The sequence below is a fragment of the Dipodomys ordii genome, unplaced genomic scaffold (genome assembly GCF_000151885.1).
Source record: "Dipodomys ordii isolate 6190 unplaced genomic scaffold, Dord_2.0 Scaffold17, whole genome shotgun sequence".
In the NCBI taxonomy this organism is placed as follows: Eukaryota; Metazoa; Chordata; class Mammalia; order Rodentia; family Heteromyidae; genus Dipodomys; species Dipodomys ordii.
In genome coordinates, this window is record NW_012267233.1 from 17075052 (window position 1) to 17084255 (window position 9204).

The following is a 9204-nucleotide window of genomic DNA, read 5'->3' on the forward strand; positions in this document are numbered from 1 at the left end:
TATGAATAAGCTACCAAAAAACATTAAGGAAAGAAAGAAAGAAGAAAACCCTTTGTTTCTACAGTAGCTCTGAGTTTATATTCTTGTAATGACGGTATTCCATTGAAAACATCAGTAACAGGAAGCTTCATTTGAGCAAGGCTGTATGCAAATATGAATTAAAATATGTATAATAATGCCATTCAATCTTGCCATCACCCCAGCAATCATGACAACGTTTTGGAGAAGTGTTTTGCTTGCAAAGCGGGTGAAGCTGTAAGCTTGGCCTGAAGCTCCATCTCAGCAGCCTGTTTGAGTGCAACATCCACTAGAAGCTGAAATCCACTAAAATCCTGGAGTAGGGGGCAGGGAGGAGTGTTGGAAAGACCACTGTGTGTGTGTGTGTGTGTGTGTGTGTGTGTGTACTTTTACAAGCATCTTCTGGGTACATGAGTGCGGTGTCTGTGCTGGCTCCTATCGGCTGTGCTATGTCCCACACCAACTGGCTGGCAGAGAGCAAGAGGCCGGTCTTTCAATGCATTCACAGTGGTATGGCAGACCACGGATGGACGAGCCAAAACTGATTCCGGGGATGTGGGTTTCGGAGACAGTGATCTCCCTACCAGAGTTGGGTTAGGTCCAGCTGTGCAGGAATGAAATGGGCTTTCCTCTAGAGCTGGCATGAGGTTTTGATGCCCATGGCAACCTCCACAGAGCTGGCTTCAGACATTTTGGCCCCACAGCTGGAGATGGTGAACTGACTGGGATCTTTGCCTTCTTCCTCAGCACGTCTGGAAGGAGCCTGCGGCGGGCATTGATGAACCCGTTACACACTTGGAGTGTGGACAGGTGTGTCTGGTGGGTCAGTCAATGCTTTTCTTGCTCAGAAGGATAGGCATTGTATCCGTGCTCATAGAGCCAGCCTCAAAGAATCTGACCAGGCGCCCTGGGTAGGTTGCCCGCCTTCTCCTCTTGCCTGAGCCAGTTGAGGAAGAGAGGTCCCGGGAGATGGCCCTGCTGTCCTCTTCAGTCTCACTGCCAGATGCTGCAACATCTTTCTTGCTTTTCATTCTGGAACTCTCCTCTGAGATCGAGGGGATCCTGGGGTCTTGAGAGGCCAGGAGTGAAGCCACAGGGGAACAAGTGATCAACTTCTAGGACGTGCTGCAGCCGTAATTGCTACACAAGGCTCTCGGATCCCAGGCGCCTACTTCTGGGGCGGAATTCAAGGGACACTTAGCTTCCTCAGGTGGGGATCTTCCCACCCTGCTCCTTTGCTCCTTGCTCCTGAAGGGTGCACTCATCACTGTCAGAGTCTGGGCTAGTTTAATTTGATGGTTCATGCCTGTAATCCTAGCTACTCAGAAAGCTGAGATCTGTGGCCCATGGCTCAAAGCCAGCCCAAGGCAAGAAAGTCCATCAGTTTCTTATCCCCAATTAATCAACAAAAAGACATAAGTAGAGCTGTGGTTCAAGTGATAGAGTATCAGCCTTGAGCAAAAAAACAAAAACAAAAAATCTTCAGGGATATTGCCCAGGCCCTGAGTTCAAACCTCATGACAGGCATATTGGAGTGCGTATGTGCACATACACAGACACACACACACACACACACACACACACACACACACAGACACACACACACACACACACACAATGCAAATAAAACATTTAATTCTCTAAGAATTTTTACACTCCTCACAAAAGGAAATCCCAATCTTCCCAAGACCTAACAAAGTTCAGCCCCTGCCCCCGGCCCTCCATCCTTCTCTTCCACCTTTCTGATCCCTCCCACTGTCATATTTTAAACCTTCAACACTTGTTACTGGGTAGGTAAAAATCTTCTCAAAATATTTTCCTTTAACCAGTCTCTTCTCACTGTATTCTATCCCTTCATATACATTTCCCTCAACATCAAATTCAATTGATAAATTTGTGTTGAGTCCTATGGCTTAAAATGTATAACTATCTTAGCATGTTATATTACACTCTTCATTAGCAACTGCAGTGTGGCAGTAGCCACACTGACCCTTCATTTCTCAGAACCCATTATGCTTTCTACTCCAAAGCCTGGATTCTTTCTCTCTGAGCTCTTCAAACAATTCTCTTGATCTCCTCTTCAGGTTTCAGCTCAAATGCTGCCTCTACCCTGAGGTCCACCCTCAACACTCTATGTCAAGTTACCTCTCAAGGCTGTACTCTGGTATTTCGCTCTCTTGACCTGTGTGATGGTGCACATCATAGGTTGCCATTTGCCTTTCTGTATGCTCTGCTTTCCAGTATTTCAGCCCCACAATTAGATGCCCTGTGTACCTCACACATTGCTTTACTCACACAATTTTATAGAGTACCTAAGGTATAACAGAATGCAGGCATTAAAGCTATTTTTAATTGAATGAAGATGTGAAAAATATAGGCTCAATTTGGGTTGCTGATTGTTGTAAAATGAAGTTGTAATGATATATAAGTAGGTGGAACTAATACTTACTCTGGGATCAGTGATGGCAGGGGAAGATAAAGCAAGGATTAACTAGGACAACGTGGGGAAGTGGGGAAGGGAAACAAAGGTGTTGCTGGTCACTAAGGAGTCAGGATTGTCCCACACAGGCATGAGGGATTTCCAGGCCTTAACCTAATGAGTCCCACTTTCCAGGACTTACATAGAGAATAGCAAGGATTCTTGGAGGGCAGTGTATGAGATTAAAATTGCAATTGTTAATGAAGAGTGTAATATAACATGCTAAGATAGTTATACATTTTAAGCCATAGGACTCAACACAAATTTATCAATTGAATTTGATGTTGAGGGAAATGTATATGAAGGGATAGAATACAGTGAGAAGAGACTGGTTAAAGGAAAATATTTTGAGAAGATTTTTACCTACCCAGTAACAAGTGTTGAAGGTTTAAAATAAGACCACAGTGGGAGGGATCAGAAAGAATGACTGAAAAGAGACAAATTACTGAAACAGAAGGGAGTGGAGTGATGGCCTGTGGGGAGCAAGCTGAGAATAAAAATACAGAGATGGGTTTCTTATTTACAGGACTGATGTGGATGATATTCAGCCATCAACTTAAGAATAAAGAGGAAAAGTAACTTGAAGCCACAAGTTCAAGACATAAATTCATTTTTTTTGGGGGGGGGAGGGGGTCTGGTCGTGGGGCCTGAACTCTGGGCCTGGGTGCTGTCCCTCAGCTCTTCAGCTCAAGGCTAGCGCTCTACCATTTGAGCCACAGCACCACTTCTGGCTTTTTTCTTTTTGCTTATGTGGTGCTGAGGAATCGAACCCAGGGCCTCATGTATGCAAGGCAAGCACTCTACCACTGAGCCATCTTCCCAGCCCCTTAAGAAAAAAATTCTGTATTGTATTTTAGGATATTTTCTCAAATATGCTGCAGATGACTACTTCAAAGAAGCTTCCAGTAATTGAGAAGAAATTCAGAAGTGAACGCTCTGCTAGATTTGCATCTCCTAACTGCTACCTTTAATGGAATTTTGCAAGGTGGCAGCATATGCATTTCAAGATACTTGTTTGCCACTGGATGTGAATGAAGCCTAGCTTGCTTTCATGTCAAGATATATCATACATTTTCATAGTCAACAGATGTTTTTCTATATTATATTTTCAATGGCTTTACAGGATACTATGGACACATCCCATTTTAATTCACTGGTTCCCCATTGTGGAGTGATTAGTGGTTTTCACCTTTTCTGTTATACCATTCCTCAACCTAGATCCAGGGGAATATAACTCAACATACAGATGAGATACCTGCACACCCATGTTTATAGCAATAATAAAAAGTGTAGAACCAGCCTAAGTGCTCATTAGCCAATAAATGGGTAAAGAAAACGTGGTATATATACATGACAGAGTACCATTCAGTCATAAAGAAGAATAAAATTATGACATTTATGCAGGAAGAGGAAACTAGAGACCACCATGTTATACTGAATAAACTACATCTTAAAGGATAGCAATCACCTACTCTTTCTCATATGTGGAATCTAGGCCTTAAAATTGAATGGCAAAAATGTAAAATCGTTTTGATATTAACAGGATGGGAGGGGATGAAAGGAGAGGGAGAAAGGCAATGAAAATTGTCAAAATACACACCTTGATGAAAATAGAAGAGTGAAACCTGTCAAAACTTTTTTAAGAAGGAGGAGAGGGATGAAGGAAATATTAGAAAACATGCATGCATTTAAGCATTATAACATTTTATACATGTATGGTCATATCATAATGAAACATTTCATTGGCATAATACATGCACATATAATGTAAATAAAACAAGGGGAGAAAATGTTCCAAGCTCATTTTGAGCATACTAAAAATTCAAAACCCAAGAGGTCTTCATAAATCTTCCTCATACATTTTATATCTAAAGCATTTTTTTACATTCTGCACACTTCCTAAAGCCTATAAAATACTTTATAAATATTAATATTTTCAGTCCTCACAACTCTGCAAGTAGATAATACCAGTTCACAGGTGAGAAAATGAAGAGTTAAAGGCAATAAGTGGTCTGTGCAGGTTAATATTTGCAAGGATTCCATCAAGTGTAAAAATTAGTACTCAGTCACTACTCTATGGTGCCTCTCAAATAGCATCTGGAAAATATTGTTCTGAAAATCAAGAGGGTATGGGAACTAAATATCAAATTTTGTAAATCATCAACATCCCATGAATAGGTTTTTGAAGCTGCCTCTTGATCAGAACTACCCCAAAGTCCCTGAGCTCAGTCTGCTGAAGAATTCCTCTTCAAACAATGAAATCAAAATCTGGTGAAGGGAAGAAAGTGACCAGTGATGGACAGAGCTTAAAACTGTCATCGGTGATGTTAATAGGCAGTGGGTTCATTTCAAGGTATAATAACTTATAGAATTTTACATTTAATATTTGCAGCTTGTGATTGTATACATTTATAAAACACATGCAATGTTATATGTATATAGTACATTATGGAATGCAGTGATTAATTCAAGATACTTAATATGAATATCCTTTCAAACATTTCAGTTTTTGGTGATGAGACTATTATAAGAACCTTCAATCAAAGACAATTGAGGCTATGCATGGTGGTACATGCCTATTATTCCAGCACTTAGGAAGCAAAGGCAAGAAGATCTCTAACTCAAGGGTAGACGGGGCTACATAGCAAGATATTGTCTCCTTCCATGCACTCATCCCCAAAAGAGCCATTGAGCTTGAGAACTTGAATGAAACTTCCAAAAGCAACACAGAGAATGAGAAGAGAAAAACCATTAGAAACATCTCAGTTTCTTCAAAACCATTAGTTCTGCTTGGGTAGAGTTGAAAGAATTTCAAGAGAGGCAAATCAGCAGTAGCAGACAATAAAGTTTGAAGCTAGCAAGAAGATGTGTTTCTGGGTATTCTGTAGGAAAGAATTGTAATGCCAATGCATCCATAGAAACTAACACACACCCATATTTATCACTTATTATTTATTATTATCATTATCACTTATCAAGTTTTAGTCATAATCTCAGGTTGATATTGATGAAAGGTGCCAATATTTGGCTTGCCATTTGCTCCTTACTAGGCAATTCAGGGTTGTGCTGTTTCTACATTGCTCTCTCTCCTCAGTCTGGTTAGTTCATTTCCATATCCTATATTGGTTCATTCTGACAAAGTTGTTTATAGCCTGGTAGAAATATTGCGAAGGATATTTTCAGTTCAGTGTAGTGACTTTCTGCTGTTTGGTTCAGCTTTGCAGATTTCAAACACAGTATATTTTGATATATTAAATCATGTTTAATTTAATAATGTAGCACTATGTATGTAAATCACAAATTATGCTGAATATTGCACTAATTAAGCAATTATGATATAATGTTAATCTCTTTTCTAACATTTTATGGAAAAATATCATTTCAACTTTATTCACTAGAATATTCAACATCAATATCTTTATCATCATTAGAAAACTTTAGGCCCTGTATTCCAAAGGCAGATGATATTCATTTCTGATTTTAAACAGATTTTCAAACAATGTATAAGGCAGTGTCTACAACTAAAACGTCAAAACAGATCTTTCATTTTTCTTTCCTAAAAGACATGTAAAATACAACCATTTAGAATTTGAATCTTTTGAAATTTATATTGTGAAATGCACATTTTGATGTATGCCTTTTTTAAGTTCATTTGGATAGATCCTTTTGTAATAAACTGTGATAAGGGTGTGAACGGATTGATTACCATTGCTATGTTATAGTTAATATATTAAATATCAGTAAACCTAAATAATCATTAACACAACCAAGGATCATAGAGCTTTGGTTGTATTTCATTCCATGGCAACCATGTGTCTTTAGGGTTTATGGAGATTTCTTTTCCACATTGCCTTTGCCATCAAAGACTTAGCTGTATCATTCCTATAGTTAAAAAAAAAATCTGCTTTGTGGTATTTATGTATTATTTATTTATTTTTATTTGGTAACATTCCTTGTGGAACCCTACATTTTCCTTTTGTATCTTGAAAAAACTGTTCTAGTTCATCCAGGAAATCTCAGGGTCCTGAGTTGCTCTCTTCTTCTTTCTTCTCTCTCTTTTGGGTGGCTCATTCTTTATTATTTACTTCCTTGTTCCCATATTCTGCTCTTTTTTCCCCTCCTTGTTCAAACTGCAAAAGGAAATATCCACCATAGGCTCATACATCCAGTGCTTTTCTTTATCTGGTGGTACTATTCTTGGAGGTTCTAGAAACTTCAAGAAGTGAGACCTACTTGGAGGAAGTAGGTCAATGAAGGTTATACTTGGTGTGCAGTCTCACTCTCGTGGTCTGCATCTTGTTTGCCATGAGGGAAGTAGTTCCTCTGCCAGCAGATCCCTCCACCATGATTTTTGTCCATGCATATGGGACTAAGCATCTTTTAAGTCAACCCTCTGATAGACTGAGCCAAAATAAATCATTCTTCCTTTAATTTATTTTCTCAAAATTTGGTCACAGCTATGATGAATGATCAAAAAATGATGAATACAGCCTTCTCTAAGAAACAACACACAGGATGCTATATAAAGAGACCTCCATCCCCACTCAGCCTCACTAATCCATAGTTTGGCAGGGCATAGAGATTATCAGGTTTCTTCTATACAATTTGAAGGCTATTGCTTTCCAGCATCCAATTTTACTGTGTGAGCTGTGTCTTCCCTATTTGTGATCTTCTGCATGTAATATTATAGATTTCTTCCTTTTTCCTGTATTTTGTTCTTTTTCCTCTACAATGACTTACATGTACATTCATACAATATACTAGTCATTTAATGGCCCATTTTAATTTTTTCTCTCTTATTGCTTAATAATGGCCCTTTATGGTTTTGTGTCTTTTTTCCTAATTCATCATTTTACTGTGATCTTGGTCTATTTTCTCCTCCATTAATTAAAATTTTTGTTTCAACCTAAAGTTCTTTTCTGGTTTCTTATTTGTTCATCATAGGTTTCTGCAGTTTCCTGACCTGTAATTCATATCCTTGATCATGCTGTCCTGCCTTGAGGAATATTTTGTGTTTGTGAAGTCTTTATTTTGCTTTAAATTTCCAACAATTGTTTAAGAATGTCACTGCAGATATTTTACATTACTTGTTGATCTTTGCACTGCCTCTATTTCATACAAGCTGGCTTTACTTGTTTTTATAATTCTAACCTTTTCCTGTTAGAATTATTCCTCTAGTGCCTGGCAATTTGGGTTATTTGTTCATAATACCAAGTAACTAATAAATGAATCAAAAAATGAATTAAAAGGTCTATGTGTGAGTTCAGTGTTTGTCAACCCATTGGTTTGTTGTAGGATTCTTGCCAGACTCTGTGTGTGTGTGTGTGTGTATGTGTTTGCCTGGTCTGAGAGTTGAATTCATGGCCTTGCTCTGCAAATTGAACCACACTTCTACTTGTTAATTGCTAGTTAATTGGAGGTAAGACTTTCTCAGATTTGCCTGGCCTGGCTTTGTACTGTGATTCTTAGATCTCAGTTTCCTAAGCATGCAAAATTATGGGTATGAGCCAATGCAATTTCTTTTTCTTAGCAATTTCTCCAGAAAAGAATGTTCCAAGCTCTTCTCTTGGGGTTTTAAGGTTGAATGCCTATGTTCTTGGAGCACATATTTGAGCTTTCACTCTTCAATATGTTTACTTTCTCTTATCTATCTTTTATTTTGTTATTATCATTAAGGTAATAAGGATTTGCCATTTAATAAAGCAGTTTATAAATGCAACACATCTTGATCAATGTTTCCCCTTTCAACGTTCTCACCCATCCCTCCCCTACCTACCCTTTCCTCACTTTTCTTAATTTTGTAAGATATGCATAGAATTCTTGCCTACATTGTCTCCCTCTTCTCTTCTTAATTCCTCTGCCCTTTCCCATTGGCCCCACCCCACCCCTTTCAAGTGCCTATTCCTGTTCTAAACTTTCACTTTGTCTTTCTAAGGAATTACATTATTTGAGTTTTCCCTTGAATCTATCATATTTCAATTAATACATTTGTGAATACTTGCCTGCCACTCAATGTATTTACTTACGTGTTTATAAGCTAAATCTAGCTTCCACATATAAGGGAAATCACACATCTTTTATCTCTCTGAGAAAAGTTACTTCCACTCTGGCCCTTCAATTACACTTACCATTATGTATAGGATCTAGATTGTAGTGATTTTGTAGTTTCATTAAAGAATGAATCTCTTTTTTCTTAGCAGATTGAAAAGATCATTACTGGAGATGTAGCACAGATAGGAACAACCTGGAAATAAAAGGACTTTTTAAACAGATAGGTACCTTCCTATTGTTAGCCCTACCTCTCACTATCACTTTCTAGTGAAGAAAGCCAGTACTTCCATCGGGGAAATTTTGTAGGCATACTTTTATAAAGCTCATCTTTCTGTTCAAAGTACACTTTCTGATGCCCTTGGGTTCTGCTTTCTTGGTTGCCTAAGACAAGCATTGTACATCTATCCTCTGTCTTACATATTTGTGTCAGTGACTTGGCTACAATTTTGTCTCCTCTGCTATAGTCTTTGTTTTTATAAGTTGTACCTTTTTAGTTACTTTATAAAAGTTTTGTGTTCCACCAGGGTAATACATATGCTTATGTCACCTTTTCTAACCAAAGACTAAACAATCATACTGCTATTGGATTTCCGTTCCTAATTTTTTTTTACTAAGTAAAATTATAAAAATTTACAAAACAAAAGATGAAAGCAATT

The 9204-nt window shown here is 38.2% G+C and overlaps 1 pseudogene; it reads right to left on the reverse strand.

Moving 5' to 3' along the window:
• Positions 1 to 206: 206 nt before the first annotated feature.
• LOC105982727 lies at positions 207 to 1049 on the reverse strand (annotated as a pseudogene).
• Between the last annotated feature and the right edge of the window lie 8155 nt (positions 1050 to 9204).